The 6,109-nt window shown below is 35.4% G+C and overlaps 1 long non-coding RNA gene across 1 annotated transcript; it reads right to left on the bottom strand.

Moving 5' to 3' along the window:
* Positions 1–2,764: 2,764 nt before the first annotated feature.
* LOC122088251 lies at positions 2,765–5,334 on the bottom strand. Its single transcript, XR_006143024.1, has 2 exons — positions 4,569–5,334; positions 2,765–3,240 (listed from the first exon to the last, which is right to left on the bottom strand). It is a non-coding gene; the product is annotated as an uncharacterized LOC122088251 (long non-coding RNA).
* Between the last annotated feature and the right edge of the window lie 775 nt (positions 5,335–6,109).

Raw genomic sequence — 6,109 nt, 5'->3', positions numbered from 1 at the left:
GTTTAGATACCTAAGAGGTATCTCTTTATGTGATTGTGTGAGGTTGGATTTTATTTTATTTTTATTTTTTATTTTTTTGCTTGAGGTAAAAAAAACAATATATTAAAATGAAACAAAAATGAAGAGAGTACAATCGCCCAATTGGGCAAACTCATAGAGACTCAATATCCACTCCACCTTCGGCATTGCCATCAACAGAGAGGAAACTAAGATCACAGAAAAAATCAGAGTTCAAGAAAACCTGAACCTTGGTTTACCCATAGCATCCCACTCAATATCACTTAATGAAAATCTAGAAGGAATCTCCCAATCATATGATAAAAAAGTCACAGCAGCATGCTTCACCATCCCATCTACCACTGAGTTAATTTCTCAGAAACAGTGCTGAATAGTCCATCTAATCGATCCTAAAAATTTCAGAAAGCAAAACGATAGTTGCTTAGACTTCTATGGAATTGATCGATTCTTGACATACCAAACGACCGCTTTCGAATCACACTCTATGTGAATACAGTTTAATTTAAAAAAAAAAAAAAAAAAAAAATTACAACTCAAAGAGCTTCGAAGAATTCCGCAAACTTTGTATGAGGTTGAAGATATATATATCCTCTTTAGTTTATTATATTTGAGGACTACATGAAAATATATACAACATATCTATGATTTTTTTGTTTGTTTCTATTTTATCTCATCCCTATATTAACTACTAAATACTAAAAATTGTCTTCTTCCTTTTAGAAGAATTCTTGACTTCTAATCTTTTACTTTGCTCTCAAGGAGCATTTAGATGGGCACATATCGACCCAAAATCAGGGCTTTGAACCATGGGTTGCATTACACATATTCACTTGTCAATTTTTTTACCCAAACAAAGTTTACAAAGTCAGAGAAATAAGCATTGAAAAAATTAGGAGAGATCATGGGGCTATGAATATAGATGGTATATGAGAATAGAGAAAAATTAAAAAGATTCAACAAATTAGCCAAGCCATGCATAAATTTCACTATTTTTCTGTTTGTATCTTAAAAATGGTAGAAACAGAGCTCACTGTAGCTTTAGTAGGCCATAAACTATGCACATACCATAGAGATCAATGTAACTTTGCCCCATCATTGCTTGGGTTGGCTGATTGTGGGTACAAGTCGGCACGCCCCACTATTGCTCGTTGATCCTATGAAAGTGCTACTTGCCATATGGGGGCTTTTGCCTGGAGCTATGATCATTTTTATGAAGCACTCATTTTTCATTACTAATATATATATATATATATATATATATGCTAGTAAAAATATATGTACAAATGCACGTGGGGCAAAAACTACTAAAAATTAATGTTAAGGTATATGTGTCATCTTACATTGAGAGAGAGATAAATTATAACCACTGAAATAGAGAGAATTTTCATTTTAAGAAAAGGAACAAAAATGAAACAAGCAGAAGAGCTGAAGTGAGCAGGGAGGGATGCAAGCTACAAAAGAACCCGCAAACTACCAAAATAAGCCTGCAAATCAGCTCAACAAATATTTATTTAGATTAATCCCTCAAATCTGGCTTCCATCCTCCAAATTTGTTGGCTATATGTTTTCCTATATATGAATTGTTATCAGATTTACTTGATAAGCTCTTTGTATAGATACTCACCTTTACCCCAATTGCTACTTGTTTTCAGTAAGTTCCTTTCTATCTATTGATCCTTATGCAATCTAAATAATCCCTTGAGATACAAAACCTTCCCATAAACATTTGCTCTTTATTTTCACTGCTTTGGTAGAGTTCTAGCTAGATAGAATTCTAAAGCCAAAGACCGTCTTGTAAGAGTGATTTTCACAATGTAGGAGTTTCATTGTATCATTTTGAGGATATGAATCAAAATTTGCCTTAATTTAAAATCGAGGAGGACAATATAGTTGCCCTGATATCATGATGAATAATCTTAGGATGACCTGCAAATATAAATATTTTGTGAGAATGACTCCAACACTGTAGATTAGAGGAACCCAACCCCTTCTTAAAAGTTATGGTGAGAAGACAATAAAAGGAAACCCACAATCTTCATGGAGGTACGCAAGTCCATAATTGGCCTCCCCTTTCCTGCAAAAATATGTTTCCTTTTGATTCGATAATTTTTACCAAATTAATGGCAGACAACAACATGCAGACACTAAGCTACTTTATGACTAGAAACATGTTATAAGAGTGAAGAGATAAGCCATAAACTTGAGCACCACAAGTAGTAAAATATTGTGCTAAAAGCAAAACTCATAATAGATGTAAGAAATGAGAATTATATGGGAATAAACAAGGTAAGTGAGTAATCATAATAATGATTGATATTTGGCATTTAATGATGCAGCAGTATAACAGAATCCAGCATCATTTTGCTTTTTCCCCTTCCCCTTTTGACTAGTATGAGAAAAAAATTTGTTCCAACTTGTCAAATAGTCATGGAGCTGCTAACATATAACCACCATAACATGAAAGACAGTTAATACCTCCTTTTCCAAATGATGGTGGACAACAGGAACAGGGGACATCAGGAATATGCAAAGAAATACAACAAATTATAGCACATATAAGAGATTGATTTCCAATAGTCTTGAGTCTCTATTTCTCTGTCCATGGTAATGAACATTATGCAATATATTGATCTTTCTAGTTAGTAGGAGAATCACATGTGACGGGAACCTTTGGAGCAACTTTCTTGCTGAAGAGTTGCCAACTTTATCTAGAGCAACCAAATGGATCAGAATACATCATAAAAACTTAGAGAATCTCAAGGGAATAGCAAGATGTCATTAAAAGTAAATCACTATTTCTTTCTCCCTGTTTTTTGGATAAGTAAATCACTAAGAGTAGAAGGCAAGGATAGAAGTCTCATGTTTACATCAATAGGGTTAACATCAACTGCAGAAACAAAATAGAGATTCAATATATTTATCATCCATATCATCTTTCATCATTTTCATTGGTATCTACAGGCTTCTGAGAAATTCCTCTCCCTAATCCAGACTTCAATTTTTCACTGGGACCCCTCAGCAAAGTTATCAGTGATCATCATCATTTACCCTGCAAAGCTTCTTTGTAGCTGGGTGTTTCATACCACTGTGCAGCTCCTCACTATTACGTTAGCTCTTTCTATTGGCTGGGTTCTCTTTTCCATCTTTTGGTTTCTCAGTATCAGAGGCAAATATAGGCTAGCTTTCATTCTCCCTGAGCTCTCAAGTTCCATACTCTTGGTTCTTCTCAACAAAAACCAATTAAAATTCTTATGCATCATATTTATTAAAGAGGAAAGATAAAAGGTGTAGGAATCCTCTTGAGTCCTTTAACAAGGAAAAAAATAATGAGAAGTGGGAGACAATTAATAGCATGGTCAATAATTTTTCTGAATTCTCCAAAAACAGAAAGCTATAAAAAATTTCTATCAAGTAAATTAATCAGTTCCCAAGCTTTCTTATTTGTTATTTGTGAACACTCTGGCTATCCATCCACCAACCCCCCCACCTCCGGAAGTCTCTTCAGTAGTAATAGTAGTGGAAAAGAGGTGAAGGAAGAGAAAATGCAATAGACAAATATCTTATCTGGTTGAGAGGTTGCTGGAGAAGACTTCTCTGTAGAAGGTTTTGACGCTTTCCCATTGCCCCTGTCATGTTGTTTCATAAACCATTTCCAAACATCTACCTGTGGCTAAGATTCTGAGAAGATATTTTACAAGTGAAGAATGATAACTCAAAATTCCAGAAAAGGAAAGAAAATAACTCTATAAGATCCTAACTCACCATATTTGCATTCAACTACTAGGATCAAATGCCAATATAAAAAAGAAACACCCTAATTCCACAAGAGAACTCATCAAAATAAAGAAAACTCTTCCAGCTACACCAAATTATTTTTTTCAATGGCACCATCTAGAACCAGATCTGGATGACGAATAAGAAAACTTATCAAAGAAGAAATAGAATAGAAGGGTATTGCAAGAGAAGATTTTGTAAAAGAAATCTAAGGTAAACACAATGTTGATTGTTGGATCGATTCGAGGAGAGCACTAGGCGGCTCCATTAAAAATGTAGCTTTGATATGAAACTTCAAAAATTCTCTTTTCATTCAATGATTTTCTTGCGTATTTATACAAAAGAAGTTAATGGCGTACCTGGCTGTCGAGATGCAGAGGGGATGAAGTCGCAGGTAGAGCCCAAGATAGGATAGGGTAGGGTATTCATACGAGGAGAAGAGAGATCATTTCCCACAATTGGTCTCTCTGTGAGACTTTAATTTCTTGGTTCACGGATTGGGCCAGTCATTGTGGAACAATTTTTTTTTTTTTTTATAATATTTATAAACTTGTCTCAACTTGAAAAATCCAGCAAGAACCTCTCCCGACATAAAGCTTCGAAGAAATTGATTGATACAAAGGAGAAAAATTAAACGAAAGAATCAAACTATTCCTTCCTCATTTAATCGAGGAGATCTCATCCAATAGTTCAAGAACTCAATTTGAAAATGACGAAACAAAGGAAAACAAAATCCTACTTGATGACAGCGTAGCAAAATAGGAATTGTTAAATACCTCTGAATGTTGTTCTGCAACCTTCTCAATTTCAACTTGCTGCAGCCCTAGAAATCGTTAAATACCTCTGAATGCTGGTCTACAATCTTCTCGATTTCGGCTTGCAGCGGCCATAGAAATCGTTAAATACATCTAAAAACTGGTCTACAACCTTCTCAATTTTGACTTGCAGTAGCCCTTTCTCTCCACTACTTTGGTGAGCAACTCCTCCCTTGAAAACTTGATGTGTTTGGTTGTATAATTCGTTGGAGAGTTTTTCTAGTGAAACGTGGTTTTCTTTGTTTCTTTTTTAAACTGTTTGGTTGTTTTAGGAGTTGTTGCTACACAGACATTTTTTAAACTGTTTGGTTGTTTTAGGAGTTGCTGCTACACAGACATAGTTATTCCATTGAAACACCCACCTAAAGCTAAATGTCGTTTATATAAGAATTAATGTAAATAGCACACATAATTCTACCTCTTCTTCTTAAGTGGTCATTCAAAAGAATTATAAAAATCGGGGCAACCTTCTTCCTCTCATCGATGCTGAAGACCGCCCATGGCCATACCTCAACACCGTCGCTGAAGGCTAGACCTCCTTGCTCTCCCCATCATTGCTCTGCTGTTCAGATTTGGAGTTCCACTTTCTCCTTTCTGAGTACTGGATTTGACCACTTCTTCTCCAACTTTGATTGGAACGTCTATGGATTCTTCATCTTCTCTTCTGAGTATTGGCTACTCTGTTGTTCGGATTTTTGTTCTTTTTATTCTACCATTACTTGGGGAATATTAACTAACATGTACGATTCTAATATCTAGGGTTCTATATTTTAACCCATAATTTGTTTCTTCTGAATTGATGACGGTGGAATTTAGGGTTTTAACTAGGGGCGCAAGTTTGGCCCTGACAACCCAAACCCGCCCTTGGCCCGCTCTGATCCCGAACAAGTATCGACCTAAAAATTTTGGCCCTGAGGGCGGTTGACTCTGAAATTTCTAACCCTGAGTCAGTGTCAGGATAGGTAAGGGTTGATGTTTTTAGCCCACCCTGAACCCGGCGCTGATTTTTTTATCTTGACTTTTGACCCTAGTTTTGGCCTAGCCTGACCTTGATTTTTGCCCCTGGTTGTGATTCTGATGTTAACCTTGAATTTAACCTAATTTTATATATTGTTTGACATTGAGTCATTGATATTTCAAAACTCTTAATATATCTTCTCACCAATCCCTTTTGCTTTTACCAAAAAGAAAAATCTCTCTTGCTTTTTTTACAAAAGGAAAAAAAGATCTCTTTTTTTACCAAGAAATTTGTAACTTTGTATTATTTTTTAGGGAAAAGATTGGGTATGCCACCGATATCAAGTACGCTAGCACCCATTGTGTCTATCTCTTTCTTCCCTTTTTCTGAAATGACCCCCATATCCTTCCTGAATGATACTCCATCATGTGTTCCAATTGGTGCTATACGCTAGCATACTTGATATCGGCAGCATACCTATCCCTCTCCCTATTTTTTATCTCCTCTTTATTATGAATATTTTTTATTTTTAAGTTATTTCATA

Source organism: Macadamia integrifolia, chromosome 9 (assembly GCF_013358625.1).
Source record: "Macadamia integrifolia cultivar HAES 741 chromosome 9, SCU_Mint_v3, whole genome shotgun sequence".
Taxonomy (NCBI): Eukaryota; Viridiplantae; Streptophyta; class Magnoliopsida; order Proteales; family Proteaceae; genus Macadamia; species Macadamia integrifolia.
The sequence above is the reverse complement of the archived record's forward strand: the minus strand, read 5'-3'. Positions and strand labels throughout refer to the sequence as shown.